The sequence below is a fragment of the Heterodontus francisci genome, chromosome 28, assembly GCF_036365525.1.
Source record: "Heterodontus francisci isolate sHetFra1 chromosome 28, sHetFra1.hap1, whole genome shotgun sequence".
In the NCBI taxonomy this organism is placed as follows: domain Eukaryota; kingdom Metazoa; phylum Chordata; class Chondrichthyes; order Heterodontiformes; family Heterodontidae; genus Heterodontus; species Heterodontus francisci.
Window position 1 is genome coordinate 8538103 of NC_090398.1, and position 18488 is coordinate 8556590.

Sequence of the window (18488 nt, forward strand, 5' to 3'; positions counted from 1 at the left end):
TGAGTGCTGCACTGTCGGAGGGTCAGTACGGAGTGAGTGCTGCACTGTCGGAGGTTCAGTACTGAGGGAGTGCTGCACTGTCGGAGGTTCTGTGCTGAGGGAGTGCTGCACTGTCAGAGGCTCAGTACTGAGGGAGTGCTGACCTGTCGGTGGTCCTGTACTGAGGGAGTGCTGCACTGTCGGAGGTTCAGTACTGAGTGAGTGCTGCACTGTCGGTGGTCCAGTACGGAGGGAGTGCTGCACTGTCGGAGGGTCAGTACTGAGGGAGTGCTGCACTGTCGGTGGTTCAGTACTGAGTGAGTGCTGCACTGTCGGAGGGTCAGTACTGAGGGAGTGCTGCACTGTCGGTGGTTCAGTACTGAGGGAGTGCTGCACTGTCGGAGGTTCAGTCCTGATGAAGTGTTGCACTGTCGGAGGTTCAGTCCTGATGAAGTGCTGCACTGTCGGAGGGTCAGTACTGAGGGAGTGCTGCACTGTTGGTGGCTCAGTACTGAGGGAGTGCTGCACTGTCGGAGGGACAGTACTGAGGGAGTGCTGCACTGTCGGAGGGTCAGTACTGAGGGAGTGCTGCACTGTCGGTGGTTCAGTACTGAGGGAGTGCTGCACTGTCGGAGCGTCAATACTGAGGGAGTGCTGCACTGTCGGTGGTTCAGTACTGAGGGAGTGCTGCACTGTCGGAGGGTCAGTACTGAGGGAGTGCTGCACTGTCGGAGGTTCAGTACTGAGGGAGTGCTGCACTGTCAGTGGTTCAGTACTGAGGGAGTGCTGCACTGTCGGTGGTTCAGTACTGAGGGAGTGCTGCACTGTCGGAGGGTCAGTACTGAGGGAGTGCAGCACTGTCGGAGGGTCAGTACTGAGGGAGTGCTGCACTGTTGGAGATTCAGTATTGAGGGAGTGCTGCACTGTCGGAGGGTCAGTACTGAGGGAGTGCTGCACTGTCGGTGGTTCTGTACTGAGGGAGTGCTGCATTGTCGGAGGGTCAGTACTGAGGGAGTGCTGCACTGTCGGTGGTTCTGTACTGAGGGAGTGCTGCATTGTCGGAGGGTCAGTACTGAGGGAGTGCTGCACTGTCGGAGGTTCAGTACTGAGGGAGTGCTGCACTGTCGGTGGTTCAGTACTGAGGGAGTGCTGCACTGTCGGTGGTCCAGTACGGAGGGAGTGCTGCACTGTCGGTGGCTCAGTACTGAGTGAGTGTTGCACTGTCGGTGGTCCAATACGGAGGGAGTGCTGCACTGTCGATGGTTCAGTACTGAGGGAGTGCTGCACTGTCGGAGGGTCAGTACTGAGGGAGTGCTGCACTGTCGGTGGTCCTGCACTGAGGGAGTGCTGCACTGTCGGAGGGTCAGTACTGAGTGAGTGCTGCACTGTCGGAGGTTCAGTACTGAGTGAGTGCTGCACTGTCGGAGGTTCAGTACTGAGTGAGTGCTGCACTGTCGGTGGTTCTGTACTGAGGGAGTGTTGCATTGTCGGAGGGTCAGTACTGAGGGAGTGCTGCACTGTCGGTGGTCCAGTACGGAGGGAGTGCTGCACTGTCGGTGGTTCAGTACTGAGTGAGTGCTGCACTGTCGGAGGGTCAGTACTGAGGGAGTGCTGCACTGTCGGAGGGTCAGTACTGAGTGAGTGCTGCACTGTCGGAAGGTCAGTACGGAGGGAGTGCTGCACTGTCGGAGGTTCAGTACTGAGGGAGTGCTGCACTGTCGGAGGTTCTGTATTGAGGGAGTGCTGCACTGTCGGAGGCTCAGTACTGAGGGAGTGTTGCACTGTCGGATGTTCAGTACTGAGTGAGTGCTGCACTGTCGGTTTTTCTGTACTGAGGGAGTGCTGCACTGTCGGTGGTTCAGTACTGGGGGAGTGCTGCACTGTCGGTGGTTCAGTACTGAGGGAGTGCTGCACTGTCGGAGTGTCAATACTGAGGGAGTGCTGCACTGTCGGAGCTTCAGTACTGAGGGAGTGCTGCACTGTCGGAGGGTCAGTACTGAGTGAGTGCTGCACTGTCGGAGGGTCAGTACTGAGGGAGTGCTGCATTGTCGGAGGGTCAGTACAGAGGGAGTGCTGCACTGTCGGTGGCTCAGTACTGAGGGAGTGCTGCACTGTCGGAGGGTCAGTACTGAGGGAGTGCTGCACTGTCGGAGGGTCAGTACTGAGGGAGTGCTGCACTCTCGGAGGGTCAGTATTGAGGGAGTGCTGCACTGTCGGAGGGGCAGTACTGAGGGAGTGCTGCACTGTTGGTGGTTCAGTACTGGGGGAGTGCTGCACTGTCGGAGGTTCAGTACTGAGGGAGTGCTGCACTGTTGGAGTGTCAATACTGAGGGAGTGCTGCACTGTCGGAGCTTCAGTCCCGAGGGAGTGCTGCACTGTCGGAGGGTCAGTACTGAGGGAGTGCTGCACTGTCGGAGGTTCAGTACTGAGGGAGTGCTGCACTGTCGGAGGGTCAGTACTGAGGGAGTGCTGCACTGTCGGAGGTTCAGTACTGAGGGAGTGCTGCACTGTCAGTGGTTCAGTACTGAGGGAGTGCTGCACTGTCGGTGGTTCTGTACTGAAGGAGTGCTGCAATGTCGGAGGTTCAGTACTGAGGGAGTGCTGCACTGTCGGTTTTTCTGTACTGAGGGAGTGCTGCACTGTCGGAGTGTCAGTACTGAGGGAGTGCTGCAGTGTCGGAGGTTCAGTACTGAGGGAGTGCTGCACTGTCGGTGGTTCAGTACTAAGGGAGTGCTGCACTGTCGGTGGTTCAGTACTGAGGGAGTGCTGCACTGTCGGAGGGTCAGTACTGAGTGAGTGCTGCACTGTCGGAGGGTCAGTACGGAGGGAGTGCTGCACTGTCGGAGGTTCAGTACTGAGGGAGTGCTGCACTGTCGGAGGTTCTGTGCTGAGGGAGTGCTGCACTGTCAGAGGCTCAGTACTGAGGGAGTGCTGACCTGTCGGTGGTCCTGTACTGAGGGAGTGCTGCACTGTCGGAGGGTCAGTACTGAGGGAGTGCTGCACTGTCGGAGGTTCAGTACTGAGTGAGTGCTGCACTGTCGGTGGTCCAGTACGGAGGGAGTGCTGCACTGTCGGAGCGTCAATACTGAGGGAGTGCTGCACTGTCGGTGGTTCAGTACTGAGGGAGTGCTGCACTGTCGGAGGGTCAGTACTGAGGGAGTGCTGCACTGTCGGAGGTTCAGTACTGAGGGAGTGCTGCACTGTCAGTGGTTCAGTACTGAGGGAGTGCTGCACTGTCGGTGGTTCAGTACTGAGGGAGTGCTGCACTGTCGGAGGGTCAGTACTGAGGGAGTGCAGCACTGTCGGAGGGTCAGTACTGAGGGAGTGCTGCACTGTTGGAGATTCAGTATTGAGGGAGTGCTGCACTGTCGGAGGGTCAGTACTGAGGGAGTGCTGCACTGTCGGTGGTTCTGTACTGAGGGAGTGCTGCATTGTCGGAGGGTCAGTACTGAGGGAGTGCTGCACTGTCGGTGGTTCTGTACTGAGGGAGTGCTGCATTGTCGGAGGGTCAGTACTGAGGGAGTGCTGCACTGTCGGAGGTTCAGTACTGAGGGAGTGCTGCACTGTCGGTGGTTCAGTACTGAGGGAGTGCTGCACTGTTGGAGATTCAGTATTGAGGGAGTGCTGCACTGTCGGTGGCTCAGTACTGAGTGAGTGCTGCACTGTCGGTGGTTCAGTACTGAGGGAGTGCTGCACTGTCGGAGGGTCAGTACTGAGGGAGTGCTGCACTGTCGGTGGTCCTGCACTGAGGGAGTGCTGCACTGTCGGAGGGTCAGTACTGAGGGAGTGCTGCACTGTCGGAGGTTCAGTACTGAGTGAGTGCTGCACTGTCGGAGGTTCAGTACTGAGTGAGTGCTGCACTGTCGGTGGTTCTGTACTGAGGGAGTGTTGCATTGTCGGAGGGTCAGTACTGAGGGAGTGCTGCACTGTCGGAGGCTCAGTACTGAGGGAGTGCTGCACTGTCGGTGGTCCAGTACGGAGGGAGTGCTGCACTGTCGGTGGTTCACTACTGAGTGAGTGCTGCACTGTCGGAGGGTCAGTAGTGAGGGAGTGCTGCACTGTCGGAGGGTCAGTACTGAGTGAGTGCTGCACTGTCGGAAGGTCAGTACGGAGGGAGTGCTGCACTGTCGGAGGTTCAGTACTGAGGGAGTGCTGCACTGTCGGAGGTTCTGTATTGAGGGAGTGCTGCACTGTCGGAGGCTCAGTACTGAGGGAGTGCTGCACTGTCGGTGGTCCTGTACTGAGGGAGTGCTGCACTGTCGGAGGGTCAGTACTGAGGGAGTGCTGCACTGTCGGAGGTTCAGTACTGAGTGAGTGCTGCACTGTCGGTGGTTCTGTACTGAGGGAGTGTTGCATTGTCGGAGGGTCAGTACTGAGGGAGTGTTGCACTGTCGGATGTTCAGTACTGAGTGAGTGCTGCACTGTCGGTTTTTCTGTACTGAGGGAGCGCTGCACTGTCGGAGGGTCAGTACTGAGGGAGTGCTGCAGTGTCGGTGGTTCAGTAATGAGGGAGTGCTGCACTGTCGGTGGTTCAGTACTGAGCGAGTGCTGCACTGTCAGAGGGTCAGTACTGAGTGAGTGCTGCACTGTCGGAGGGTCAGTACGGAGGGAGTGCTGCAGTGTCGGTGGTTCAGTACTGAGGGAGTGCTGCACTGTCGGTGGTTCAGTACTGGGGGAGTGCTGCACTGTCGGTGGTTCAGTACTGAGTGAGTGCTGCACTGTCGGAGGGTCAGTACTGAGGGAGTGCTGCACTGTCGGTGGTTCAGTACTGGGGGAGTGCTGCACTGTCGGTGGTTCAGTACTGAGGGAGTGCTGCACTGTCGGAGTGTCAATACTGAGGGAGTGCTGCACTGTCGGAGCTTCAGTACTGAGGGAGTGCTGCACTGTCGGAGGGTCAGTACTGAGGGAGTGCTGCACTGTCGGAGGTTCAGTACTGAGGGAGTGCTGCACTGTCGGAGGTTCAGTACTGAGGGAGTGCTGCACTGTCGGAGGTTCAGTACTGAGGGAGTGCTGCACTGTCGGTGGTTCAGTACTGAGGGAGTGCTGCACTGTCGGAGGGTCAGTACGGAGGGAGTGATGCACTGTCGGAGGGTCAGTACTGAGGGAGTGCTGCACTGTCGTAGGTTCAGTACTGAGCGAGTGCTGCACTGTCGGAGGGTCAGTACTGAGTGAGTGCTGCACTGTCGGAGGGTCAGTACTGAGGGAGTGCTGCATTGTCGGAGGGTCAGTACAGAGGGAGTGCTGCACTGTCGGTGGCTCAGTACTGAGGGAGTGCTGCACTGTCGGAGGGTCAGTACTGAGGGAGTGCTGCACTGTCGGAGGGTCAGTACTGAGGGAGTGCTGCACTGTCGGAGGGTCAGTACTGAGGGAGTGCTGCACTGTCGAAGGGACAGTACTGAGGGAGTGCTGCACTGTTGGTGGTTCAGTACTGGGGGAGTGCTGCACTGTCGGAGGTTCAGTACTGAGGGAGTGCTGCACTGTCGGAGTGTCAATACTGAGGGTGTGCTGCACTGTCGGAGCTTCAGTCCCGAGGGAGTGCCGCACTGTCGGAGGGTCAGTACTGAGGGAGTGCTGCACTGTCGGAGGTTCAGTACTGAGGGAGTGCTGCACTGTCGGAGGGTCAGTACTGAGGGAGTGCTGCACTGTCGGAGGTTCAGTACTGAGGGAGTGCTGCACTGTCAGTGGTTCAGTACTGAGGGAGTGCTGCACTGTCGGTGGTTCAGTACTGAGGGAGTGCTGCACTGTCGGTGGTCCAGTACGGAGGGAGTGCTGCACTGTCGGAGGGTCAGTACTGAGTGAGTGCTGCACTGTCGGAGGTTCAGTACTGAGGGAGTGCTGCACTGTCAGTGCTTCAGTACTGAGGGAGTGCTGCACTGTCGGTGGTTCTGTACTGAGGGAGTGCTGCACTGTCGGAGGGTCAGTACTGAGTGAGTGCTGCACTGTCGGAGGTTCAGTACTGAGGGAGTGCTGCACTGTCAGTGCTTCAGTACTGAGGGAGTGCTGCACTGTCGGTGGTTCTGTACTGAGGGAGTGCTGCAATGTCGGAGGTTCAGTACTGAGGGTGTGCTGCACTGTCGGTTTTTCTGTACTGAGGGAGTGCTGCACTGTCGGAGTGTCAGTACTGAGGGAGTGCTGCAGTGTCGGAGGTTCAGTACTGAGGGAGTGCTGCACTGTCGGTGGTCCAGTACGGAGGGAGTGCTGCACTGTCGGATGGTCAGTACTGAGGGAGTGCTGCACTGTCGGTGGTTCAGTACTGAGGGAGTGCTGCACTGTCGCTGGTTCTGGACTGAGGGAGTGCTGCACTGTCGGAGGGTCAGTACTGAGGGAGTGCTGCACTGTCGGAGGCTCAGTACTGAGGCAGTGCTGCACTGTCAGAGTATCAGTACTGAGTGAGTGCTGCACTGTCGGAGGGTCAGTACTGAGGGAGTGCTGCACTGTCGGAGGTTCAGTACTGAGTGAGTGCTGCACTTTCGGAGGGTCAGTACTGAGGGAGTGCTGCACTGTCGGAGGGTCAGTACTGAGGGAGTGCTGCACTGTCGGAGGCTCAGTACTGAGGGAGTGCTGCACTGTCGGAGGGTCAGTACTGAGGGAGTGCTGCACTGTCGGTGGTTCAGTACTGGGGGAGTGCTGCACTGTCGGTGGTTCAGTACTGAGGGAGTGCTGCACTGTCGGAGGGTCAGTACTGAGGGTGTTCTGCACTGTCGGAGCTTCAGTACTGAGGGAGTGCTGCACTGTCGGTGGGTCAGTACTGAGGGAGTGCTGCACTGTCGGAGGGTCAGTACTGAGGGAGTGCTGCACTGTCGGAGGTTCAGTCCTGATGGAGTGCTGCACTGTTGTGGTTCAGTACTGAGGGAGTGCTGCACTGTCGGAGGTTCAGTCCTGATGAAGTGCTGCACTGTCGGAGGGTCAGTACTGAGGGAGTGCTGCACTGTTGGTGGCTCAGTACTGAGGGAGTGCTGCACTGTCGGAGGGTCAGGACTGAGGGAGTGCTGCACTGTCGGAGGGTCAGTACTGAGGGAGTGCTGCACTGTTGGTGGTTCAGTACTGGGGGAGTGCTGCACTGTCGGTGGTTCAGTACTGAGGGAGTGCTGCACTGTCGGAGTGTCAATACTGAGGGAGTGCTGCACTGTCGGAGCTTCAGTACTGAGGGAGTGCTGCACTGTCGGAGGTTCAGTACTGAGGGAGTGCTGCACTGTCGGAGGTTCAGTACTGAGGGAGTGCTGCACTGTCGGTGGTTCAGTACTGAGGGAGTGCTGCACTGTCGGAGGGTCAGTACGGAGGGAGTGCTGCACTGTCGGAGGGTCAGTACTGAGGGAGTGCTGCACTGTCGGAGGTTCAGTACTGAGCGAGTGCTGCACTGTCGGAGGGTCAGTACTGAGTGAGTGCTGCACTGTCGGAGGGTCAGTACTGAGGGAGTGCTGCATTGTCGGAGGGTCAGTACAGAGGGAGTGCTGCACTGTCGGTGGCTCAGTACTGAGGGAGTGCTGCACTGTCGGAGGGTCAGTACTGAGGGAGTGCTGCACTGTCGGAGGGTCAGTACTGAGGGAGTGCTGCACTGTCCGAGGGGCAGTACTGAGGGAGTGCTGCACTGTTGGTGGTTCAGTACTGGGGGAGTGCTGCACTGTCGGAGGTTCAGTACTGAGGGAGTGCTGCACTTTTGGAGTGTCAATACTGAGGGAGTGCTGCACTGTCGGTGGCTCAGTACTGAGGGAGTGCTGCACTGTCGGAGGGTCAGTACTGAGGGAGTGCTGCACTGTCGGAGGGTCAGTACTGAGGGAGTGCTGCACTGTCCGAGGGGCAGTACTGAGGGAGTGCTGCACTGTCGGTGGTTCAGTACTGAGGGAGTGCTGCACTGTCGGTGGTCCAGTACGGAGGGAGTGCTGCACTGTCGGTGGCTCAGTACTGAGTGAGTGTTGCACTGTCGGTGGTCCAATACGGAGGGAGTGCTGCACTGTCGATGGTTCAGTACTGAGGGAGTGCTGCACTGTCGGAGGGTCAGTACTGAGGGAGTGCTGCACTGTCGGTGGTCCTGCACTGAGGGAGTGCTGCACTGTCGGAGGGTCAGTACTGAGTGAGTGCTGCACTGTCGGAGGTTCAGTACTGAGTGAGTGCTGCACTGTCGGAGGTTCAGTACTGAGTGAGTGCTGCACTGTCGGTGGTTCTGTACTGAGGGAGTGTTGCATTGTCGGAGGGTCAGTACTGAGGGAGTGCTGCACTGTCGGTGGTCCAGTACGGAGGGAGTGCTGCACTGTCGGTGGTTCAGTACTGAGTGAGTGCTGCACTGTCGGAGGGTCAGTACTGAGGGAGTGCTGCACTGTCGGAGGGTCAGTACTGAGTGAGTGCTGCACTGTCGGAAGGTCAGTACGGAGGGAGTGCTGCACTGTCGGAGGTTCAGTACTGAGGGAGTGCTGCACTGTCGGAGGTTCTGTATTGAGGGAGTGCTGCACTGTCGGAGGCTCAGTACTGAGGGAGTGTTGCACTGTCGGATGTTCAGTACTGAGTGAGTGCTGCACTGTCGGTTTTTCTGTACTGAGGGAGTGCTGCACTGTCGGTGGTTCAGTACTGGGGGAGTGCTGCACTGTCGGTGGTTCAGTACTGAGGGAGTGCTGCACTGTCGGAGTGTCAATACTGAGGGAGTGCTGCACTGTCGGAGCTTCAGTACTGAGGGAGTGCTGCACTGTCGGAGGGTCAGTACTGAGTGAGTGCTGCACTGTCGGAGGGTCAGTACTGAGGGAGTGCTGCATTGTCGGAGGGTCAGTACAGAGGGAGTGCTGCACTGTCGGTGGCTCAGTACTGAGGGAGTGCTGCACTGTCGGAGGGTCAGTACTGAGGGAGTGCTGCACTGTCGGAGGGTCAGTACTGAGGGAGTGCTGCACTCTCGGAGGGTCAGTATTGAGGGAGTGCTGCACTGTCGGAGGGGCAGTACTGAGGGAGTGCTGCACTGTTGGTGGTTCAGTACTGGGGGAGTGCTGCACTGTCGGAGGTTCAGTACTGAGGGAGTGCTGCACTGTTGGAGTGTCAATACTGAGGGAGTGCTGCACTGTCGGAGCTTCAGTCCCGAGGGAGTGCTGCACTGTCGGAGGGTCAGTACTGAGGGAGTGCTGCACTGTCGGAGGTTCAGTACTGAGGGAGTGCTGCACTGTCGGAGGGTCAGTACTGAGGGAGTGCTGCACTGTCGGAGGTTCAGTACTGAGGGAGTGCTGCACTGTCAGTGGTTCAGTACTGAGGGAGTGCTGCACTGTCGGTGGTTCTGTACTGAAGGAGTGCTGCAATGTCGGAGGTTCAGTACTGAGGGAGTGCTGCACTGTCGGTTTTTCTGTACTGAGGGAGTGCTGCACTGTCGGAGTGTCAGTACTGAGGGAGTGCTGCAGTGTCGGAGGTTCAGTACTGAGGGAGTGCTGCACTGTCGGTGGTTCAGTACTAAGGGAGTGCTGCACTGTCGGTGGTTCAGTACTGAGGGAGTGCTGCACTGTCGGAGGGTCAGTACTGAGTGAGTGCTGCACTGTCGGAGGGTCAGTACGGAGGGAGTGCTGCACTGTCGGAGGTTCAGTACTGAGGGAGTGCTGCACTGTCGGAGGTTCTGTGCTGAGGGAGTGCTGCACTGTCAGAGGCTCAGTACTGAGGGAGTGCTGACCTGTCGGTGGTCCTGTACTGAGGGAGTGCTGCACTGTCGGAGGGTCAGTACTGAGGGAGTGCTGCACTGTCGGAGGTTCAGTACTGAGTGAGTGCTGCACTGTCGGTGGTCCAGTACGGAGGGAGTGCTGCACTGTCGGAGCGTCAATACTGAGGGAGTGCTGCACTGTCGGTGGTTCAGTACTGAGGGAGTGCTGCACTGTCGGAGGGTCAGTACTGAGGGAGTGCTGCACTGTCGGAGGTTCAGTACTGAGGGAGTGCTGCACTGTCAGTGGTTCAGTACTGAGGGAGTGCTGCACTGTCGGTGGTTCAGTACTGAGGGAGTGCTGCACTGTCGGAGGGTCAGTACTGAGGGAGTGCAGCACTGTCGGAGGGTCAGTACTGAGGGAGTGCTGCACTGTTGGAGATTCAGTATTGAGGGAGTGCTGCACTGTCGGAGGGTCAGTACTGAGGGAGTGCTGCACTGTCGGTGGTTCTGTACTGAGGGAGTGCTGCATTGTCGGAGGGTCAGTACTGAGGGAGTGCTGCACTGTCGGTGGTTCTGTACTGAGGGAGTGCTGCATTGTCGGAGGGTCAGTACTGAGGGAGTGCTGCACTGTCGGAGGTTCAGTACTGAGGGAGTGCTGCACTGTCGGTGGTTCAGTACTGAGGGAGTGCTGCACTGTTGGAGATTCAGTATTGAGGGAGTGCTGCACTGTCGGTGGCTCAGTACTGAGTGAGTGCTGCACTGTCGGTGGTTCAGTACTGAGGGAGTGCTGCACTGTCGGAGGGTCAGTACTGAGGGAGTGCTGCACTGTCGGTGGTCCTGCACTGAGGGAGTGCTGCACTGTCGGAGGGTCAGTACTGAGGGAGTGCTGCACTGTCGGAGGTTCAGTACTGAGTGAGTGCTGCACTGTCGGAGGTTCAGTACTGAGTGAGTGCTGCACTGTCGGTGGTTCTGTACTGAGGGAGTGTTGCATTGTCGGAGGGTCAGTACTGAGGGAGTGCTGCACTGTCGGAGGCTCAGTACTGAGGGAGTGCTGCACTGTCGGTGGTCCAGTACGGAGGGAGTGCTGCACTGTCGGTGGTTCACTACTGAGTGAGTGCTGCACTGTCGGAGGGTCAGTAGTGAGGGAGTGCTGCACTGTCGGAGGGTCAGTACTGAGTGAGTGCTGCACTGTCGGAAGGTCAGTACGGAGGGAGTGCTGCACTGTCGGAGGTTCAGTACTGAGGGAGTGCTGCACTGTCGGAGGTTCTGTATTGAGGGAGTGCTGCACTGTCGGAGGCTCAGTACTGAGGGAGTGCTGCACTGTCGGTGGTCCTGTACTGAGGGAGTGCTGCACTGTCGGAGGGTCAGTACTGAGGGAGTGCTGCACTGTCGGAGGTTCAGTACTGAGTGAGTGCTGCACTGTCGGTGGTTCTGTACTGAGGGAGTGTTGCATTGTCGGAGGGTCAGTACTGAGGGAGTGTTGCACTGTCGGATGTTCAGTACTGAGTGAGTGCTGCACTGTCGGTTTTTCTGTACTGAGGGAGCGCTGCACTGTCGGAGGGTCAGTACTGAGGGAGTGCTGCAGTGTCGGTGGTTCAGTAATGAGGGAGTGCTGCACTGTCGGTGGTTCAGTACTGAGCGAGTGCTGCACTGTCAGAGGGTCAGTACTGAGTGAGTGCTGCACTGTCGGAGGGTCAGTACGGAGGGAGTGCTGCAGTGTCGGTGGTTCAGTACTGAGGGAGTGCTGCACTGTCGGTGGTTCAGTACTGGGGGAGTGCTGCACTGTCGGTGGTTCAGTACTGAGTGAGTGCTGCACTGTCGGAGGGTCAGTACTGAGGGAGTGCTGCACTGTCGGTGGTTCAGTACTGGGGGAGTGCTGCACTGTCGGTGGTTCAGTACTGAGGGAGTGCTGCACTGTCGGAGTGTCAATACTGAGGGAGTGCTGCACTGTCGGAGCTTCAGTACTGAGGGAGTGCTGCACTGTCGGAGGGTCAGTACTGAGGGAGTGCTGCACTGTCGGAGGTTCAGTACTGAGGGAGTGCTGCACTGTCGGAGGTTCAGTACTGAGGGAGTGCTGCACTGTCGGAGGTTCAGTACTGAGGGAGTGCTGCACTGTCGGTGGTTCAGTACTGAGGGAGTGCTGCACTGTCGGAGGGTCAGTACGGAGGGAGTGATGCACTGTCGGAGGGTCAGTACTGAGGGAGTGCTGCACTGTCGTAGGTTCAGTACTGAGCGAGTGCTGCACTGTCGGAGGGTCAGTACTGAGTGAGTGCTGCACTGTCGGAGGGTCAGTACTGAGGGAGTGCTGCATTGTCGGAGGGTCAGTACAGAGGGAGTGCTGCACTGTCGGTGGCTCAGTACTGAGGGAGTGCTGCACTGTCGGAGGGTCAGTACTGAGGGAGTGCTGCACTGTCGGAGGGTCAGTACTGAGGGAGTGCTGCACTGTCGGAGGGTCAGTACTGAGGGAGTGCTGCACTGTCGAAGGGACAGTACTGAGGGAGTGCTGCACTGTTGGTGGTTCAGTACTGGGGGAGTGCTGCACTGTCGGAGGTTCAGTACTGAGGGAGTGCTGCACTGTCGGAGTGTCAATACTGAGGGTGTGCTGCACTGTCGGAGCTTCAGTCCCGAGGGAGTGCCGCACTGTCGGAGGGTCAGTACTGAGGGAGTGCTGCACTGTCGGAGGTTCAGTACTGAGGGAGTGCTGCACTGTCGGAGGGTCAGTACTGAGGGAGTGCTGCACTGTCGGAGGTTCAGTACTGAGGGAGTGCTGCACTGTCAGTGGTTCAGTACTGAGGGAGTGCTGCACTGTCGGTGGTTCAGTACTGAGGGAGTGCTGCACTGTCGGTGGTCCAGTACGGAGGGAGTGCTGCACTGTCGGAGGGTCAGTACTGAGTGAGTGCTGCACTGTCGGAGGTTCAGTACTGAGGGAGTGCTGCACTGTCAGTGCTTCAGTACTGAGGGAGTGCTGCACTGTCGGTGGTTCTGTACTGAGGGAGTGCTGCACTGTCGGAGGGTCAGTACTGAGTGAGTGCTGCACTGTCGGAGGTTCAGTACTGAGGGAGTGCTGCACTGTCAGTGCTTCAGTACTGAGGGAGTGCTGCACTGTCGGTGGTTCTGTACTGAGGGAGTGCTGCAATGTCGGAGGTTCAGTACTGAGGGTGTGCTGCACTGTCGGTTTTTCTGTACTGAGGGAGTGCTGCACTGTCGGAGTGTCAGTACTGAGGGAGTGCTGCAGTGTCGGAGGTTCAGTACTGAGGGAGTGCTGCACTGTCGGTGGTCCAGTACGGAGGGAGTGCTGCACTGTCGGATGGTCAGTACTGAGGGAGTGCTGCACTGTCGGTGGTTCAGTACTGAGGGAGTGCTGCACTGTCGCTGGTTCTGGACTGAGGGAGTGCTGCACTGTCGGAGGGTCAGTACTGAGGGAGTGCTGCACTGTCGGAGGCTCAGTACTGAGGCAGTGCTGCACTGTCGGAGTATCAGTACTGAGTGAGTGCTGCACTGTCGGAGGGTCAGTACTGAGGGAGTGCTGCACTGTCGGAGGTTCAGTACTGAGTGAGTGCTGCACTTTCGGAGGGTCAGTACTGAGGGAGTGCTGCACTGTCGGAGGGTCAGTACTGAGGGAGTGCTGCACTGTCGGAGGCTCAGTACTGAGGGAGTGCTGCACTGTCGGAGGGTCAGTACTGAGGGAGTGCTGCACTGTCGGTGGTTCAGTACTGGGGGAGTGCTGCACTGTCGGTGGTTCAGTACTGAGGGAGTGCTGCACTGTCGGAGGGTCAGTACTGAGGGTGTTCTGCACTGTCGGAGCTTCAGTACTGAGGGAGTGCTGCACTGTCGGTGGGTCAGTACTGAGGGAGTGCTGCACTGTCGGAGGGTCAGTACTGAGGGAGTGCTGCACTGTCGGAGGTTCAGTCCTGATGGAGTGCTGCACTGTTGTGGTTCAGTACTGAGGGAGTGCTGCACTGTCGGAGGTTCAGTCCTGATGAAGTGCTGCACTGTCGGAGGGTCAGTACTGAGGGAGTGCTGCACTGTTGGTGGCTCAGTACTGAGGGAGTGCTGCACTGTCGGAGGGTCAGGACTGAGGGAGTGCTGCACTGTCGGAGGGTCAGTACTGAGGGAGTGCTGCACTGTTGGTGGTTCAGTACTGGGGGAGTGCTGCACTGTCGGTGGTTCAGTACTGAGGGAGTGCTGCACTGTCGGAGTGTCAATACTGAGGGAGTGCTGCACTGTCGGAGCTTCAGTACTGAGGGAGTGCTGCACTGTCGGAGGTTCAGTACTGAGGGAGTGCTGCACTGTCGGAGGTTCAGTACTGAGGGAGTGCTGCACTGTCGGTGGTTCAGTACTGAGGGAGTGCTGCACTGTCGGAGGGTCAGTACGGAGGGAGTGCTGCACTGTCGGAGGGTCAGTACTGAGGGAGTGCTGCACTGTCGGAGGTTCAGTACTGAGCGAGTGCTGCACTGTCGGAGGGTCAGTACTGAGTGAGTGCTGCACTGTCGGAGGGTCAGTACTGAGGGAGTGCTGCATTGTCGGAGGGTCAGTACAGAGGGAGTGCTGCACTGTCGGTGGCTCAGTACTGAGGGAGTGCTGCACTGTCGGAGGGTCAGTACTGAGGGAGTGCTGCACTGTCGGAGGGTCAGTACTGAGGGAGTGCTGCACTGTCCGAGGGGCAGTACTGAGGGAGTGCTGCACTGTTGGTGGTTCAGTACTGGGGGAGTGCTGCACTGTCGGAGGTTCAGTACTGAGGGAGTGCTGCACTTTTGGAGTGTCAATACTGAGGGAGTGCTGCACTGTCGGAGCTTCAGTCCCGAGGGAGTGCTGCACTGTCGGAGGGTCAGTACTGAGGGAGTGCTGCACTGTCGGAGGTTCAGTACTGAGGGAGTGCTGCACTGTCGGAGGGTCAGTACTGAGGGAGTGCTGCACTGTCGGAGGTTCAGTACTGAGGGAGTGCTGCACTGTCAGTGGTTCAGTTCTGAGGGAGTGCTGCACTGTCGGTGGTTCTGTACTGAAGGAGTGCTGCAATGTCGGAGGTTCAGTACTGAGGGAGTGCTGCACTGTCGGTTTTTCTGTACTGAGGGAGTGCTGCACTGTCGGAGTGTCAGTACTGAGGGAGTGCTGCAGTGTCGGAGGTTCAGTACTGAGGGAGTGCTGCACTGTCGGTGGTTCAGTACTGAGGGAGTGCTGCACTGTCGGTGGTTCAGTACTGAGGGAGTGCTGCACTGTCGGAGGGTCAGTACTGAGTGAGTGCTGCACTGTCGGAGGGTCAGTACGGAGTGAGTGCTGCACTGTCGGAGTTTCAGTACTGAGGGAGTGCTGCACTGTCGGAGGTTCTGTGCTGAGGGAGTGCTGCACTGTCAGAGGCTCAGTACTGAGGGAGTGCTGACCTGTCGGTGGTCCTGTACTGAGGGAGTGCTGCACTGTCGGAGGTTCAGTACTGAGTGAGTGCTGCACTGTCGGTGGTCCAGTACGGAGGGAGTGCTGCACTGTCGGAGGGTCAGTACTGAGGGAGTGCTGCACTGTCGGTGGTTCAGTACTGAGTGAGTGCTGCACTGTCGGAGGGTCAGTACTGAGGGAGTGCTGCACTGTCGGTGGTTCAGTACTGAGGGAGTGCTGCACTGTCGGAGGTTCAGTCCTGATGAAGTGTTGCACTGTCGGAGGTTCAGTCCTGATGAAGTGCTGCACTGTCGGAGGGTCAGTACTGAGGGAGTGCTGCACTGTTGGTGGCTCAGTACTGAGGGAGTGCTGCACTGTCGGAGGGTCAGTACTGAGGGAGTGCTGCACTGTCGGAGGGTCAGTACTGAGGGAGTGCTGCACTGTCGGTGGTTCAGTACTGAGGGAGTGCTGCACTGTCGGAGCGTCAATACTGAGGGAGTGCTGCACTGTCGGTGGTTCAGTACTGAGGGAGTGCTGCACTGTCGGAGGGTCAGTACTGAGGGAGTGCTGCACTGTCGGAGGTTCAGTACTGAGGGAGTGCTGCACTGTCAGTGGTTCAGTACTGAGGGAGTGCTGCACTGTCGGTGGTTCAGTACTGAGGGAGTGCTGCACTGTCGGAGGGTCAGTACTGAGGGAGTGCAGCACTGTCGGAGGGTCAGTACTGAGTGAGTGCTGCACTGTTGGAGATTCAGTATTGAGGGAGTGCTGCACTGTCGGAGGGTCAGTACTGAGGGAGTGCTGCACTGTCGGTGGTTCTGTACTGAGGGAGTGCTGCATTGTCGGAGGGTCAGTACTGAGGGAGTGCTGCACTGTCGGTGGTTCTGTACTGAGGGAGTGCTGCATTGTCGGAGGGTCAGTACTGAGGGAGTGCTGCACTGTCGGAGGTTCAGTACTGAGGGAGTGCTGCACTGTCGGTGGTTCAGTACTGAGGGAGTGCTGCACTGTCGGTGGTCCAGTACGGAGGGAGTGCTGCACTGTCGGTGGTCCAATACGGAGGGAGTGCTGCACTGTCGATGGTTCAGTACTGAGGGAGTGCTGCACTGTCGGAGGGTCAGTACTGAGGGAGTGCTGCACTGTCGGTGGTCCTGCACTGAGGGAGTGCTGCACTGTCGGAGGGTCAGTACTGAGTGAGTGCTGCACTGTCGGAGGTTCAGTACTGAGTGAGTGCTGCACTGTCGGAGGTTCAGTACTGAGTGAGTGCTGCACTGTCGGTGGTTCTGTACTGAGGGAGTGTTGCATTGTCGGAGGGTCAGTACTGAGGGAGTGCTGCACTGTCGGTGGTCCAGTACGGAGGGAGTGCTGCACTGTCGGTGGTTCAGTACTGAGTGAGTGCTGCACTGTCGGAGGGTCAGTACTGAGGGAGTGCTGCACTGTCGGAGGGTCAGTACTGAGTGAGTGCTGCACTGTCGGAAGGTCAGTACGGAGGGAGTGCTGCACTGTCGGAGGTTCAGTACTGAGGGAGTGCTGCACTGTCGGAGGTTCTGTATTGAGGGAGTGCTGCACTGTCGGAGGCTCAGTACTGAGGGAGTGTTGCACTGTCGGATGTTCAGTACTGAGTGAGTGCTGCACTGTCGGTTTTTCTGTACTGAGGGAGCGCTGCACTGTCGGAGGGTCAGTACTGAGGGAGTGTTGCACTGTCGGATGTTCAGTACTGAGTGAGTGCTGCACTGTCGGTTTTTCTGTACTGAGGGAGTGCTGCACTGTCGGTGGTTCAGTACTGGGGGAGTGCTGCACTGTCGGTGGTTCAGTACTGAGGGAGTGCTGCACTGTCGGAGTGTCAATACTGAGGGAGTGCTGCACTGTCGGAGCTTCAGTACTGAGGGAGTGCTGCACTGTCGGAGGGTCAGTACTGAGTGAGTGCTGCACTGTCGGAGGGTCAGTACTGAGGGAGTGCTGCATTGTCGGAGGGTCAGTACAGAGGGAGTGCTGCACTGTCGGTGGCTCAGTACTGAGGGAGTGCTGCACTGTCGGAGGGTCAGTACTGAGGGAGTGCTGCACTGTCGGAGGGTCAGTACTGAGGGAGTGCTGCACTCTCGGAGGGTCAGTACTGAGGGAGTGCTGCACTGTCGGAGGGGCAGTACTGAGGGAGTGCTGCACTGTTGGTGGTTCAGTACTGGGGGAGTGCTGCACTGTCGGAGGTTCAGTACTGAGGGAGTGCTGCACTGTTGGAGTGTCAATACTGAGGGAGTGCTGCACTGTCGGAGCTTCAGTCCCGAGGGAGTGCTGCACTGTCGGAGGGTCAGTACTGAGGGAGTGCTGCACTGTCGGAGGTTCAGTACTGAGGGAGTGCTGCACTGTCGGAGGGTCAGTACTGAGGGAGTGCTGCACTGTCGGAGGTTCAGTACTGAGGGAGTGCTGCACTGTCAGTGGTTCAGTACTGAGGGAGTGCTGCACTGTCGGTGGTTCTGTACTGAAGGAGTGCTGCAATGTCGGAGGTTCAGTACTGAGGGAGTGCTGCACTGTCGGTTTTTCTGTACTGAGGGAGTGCTGCACTGTCGGAGTGTCAGTACTGAGGGAGTGCTGCAGTGTCGGAGGTTCAGTACTGAGGGAGTGCTGCACTGTCGGTGGTTCAGTACTAAGGGAGTGCTGCACTGTCGGTGGTTCAGTACTGAGGGAGTGCTGCACTGTCGGAGGGTCAGTACTGAGTGAGTGCTGCACTGTCGGAGGGTCAGTACGGAGGGAGTGCTGCACTGTCGGAGGTTCAGTACTGAGGGAGTGCTGCACTGTCGGAGGTTCTGTGCTGAGGGAGTGCTGCACTGTCAGAGGCTCAGTACTGAGGGAGTGCTGACCTGTCGGTGGTCCTGTACTGAGGGAGTGCTGCATTGTCGGAGGGTCAGTACTGAGGGAGTGCTGCACTGTCGGAGGTTCAGTACTGAGTGAGTGCTGCACTGTCGGTGGTCCAGTACGGAGGGAGTGCTGCACTGTCGGAGGGTCAGTACTGAGGGAGTGCTGCACTGTCGGTGGTTCAGTACTGAGGGAGTGCTGCACTGTCGGAGGTTCAGTCCTGATGAAGTGTTGCACTGTCGGAGGTTCAGTCCTGATGAAGTGCTGCACTGTCGGAGGGTCAGTACTGAGGGAGTGCTGCACTGTTGGTGGCTCAGTACTGAGGGCGTGCTGCACTGTCGGAGGGTCAGTACTGAGGGAGTGCTGCACTGTCGGAGGGTCAGTACTGAGGGAGTGCTGCACTGTCGGTGGTTCAGTACTGAGGGAGTGCTGCACTGTCGGAGCGTCAATACTGAGGGAGTGCTGCACTGTCGGTGGTTCAGTACTGAGGGAGTGCTGCACTGTCGGAGGGTCAGTACTGAGGGAGTGCTGCACTGTCGGAGGTTCAGTACTGAGGGAGTGCTGCACTGTCAGTGGTTCAGTACTGAGGGAGTGCTGCACTGTCGGTGGTTCAGTACTGAGGGAGTGCTGCACTGTCGGAGGGTCAGTACTGAGGGAGTGCAGCACTGTCGGAGGGTCAGTACTGAGGGAGTGCTGC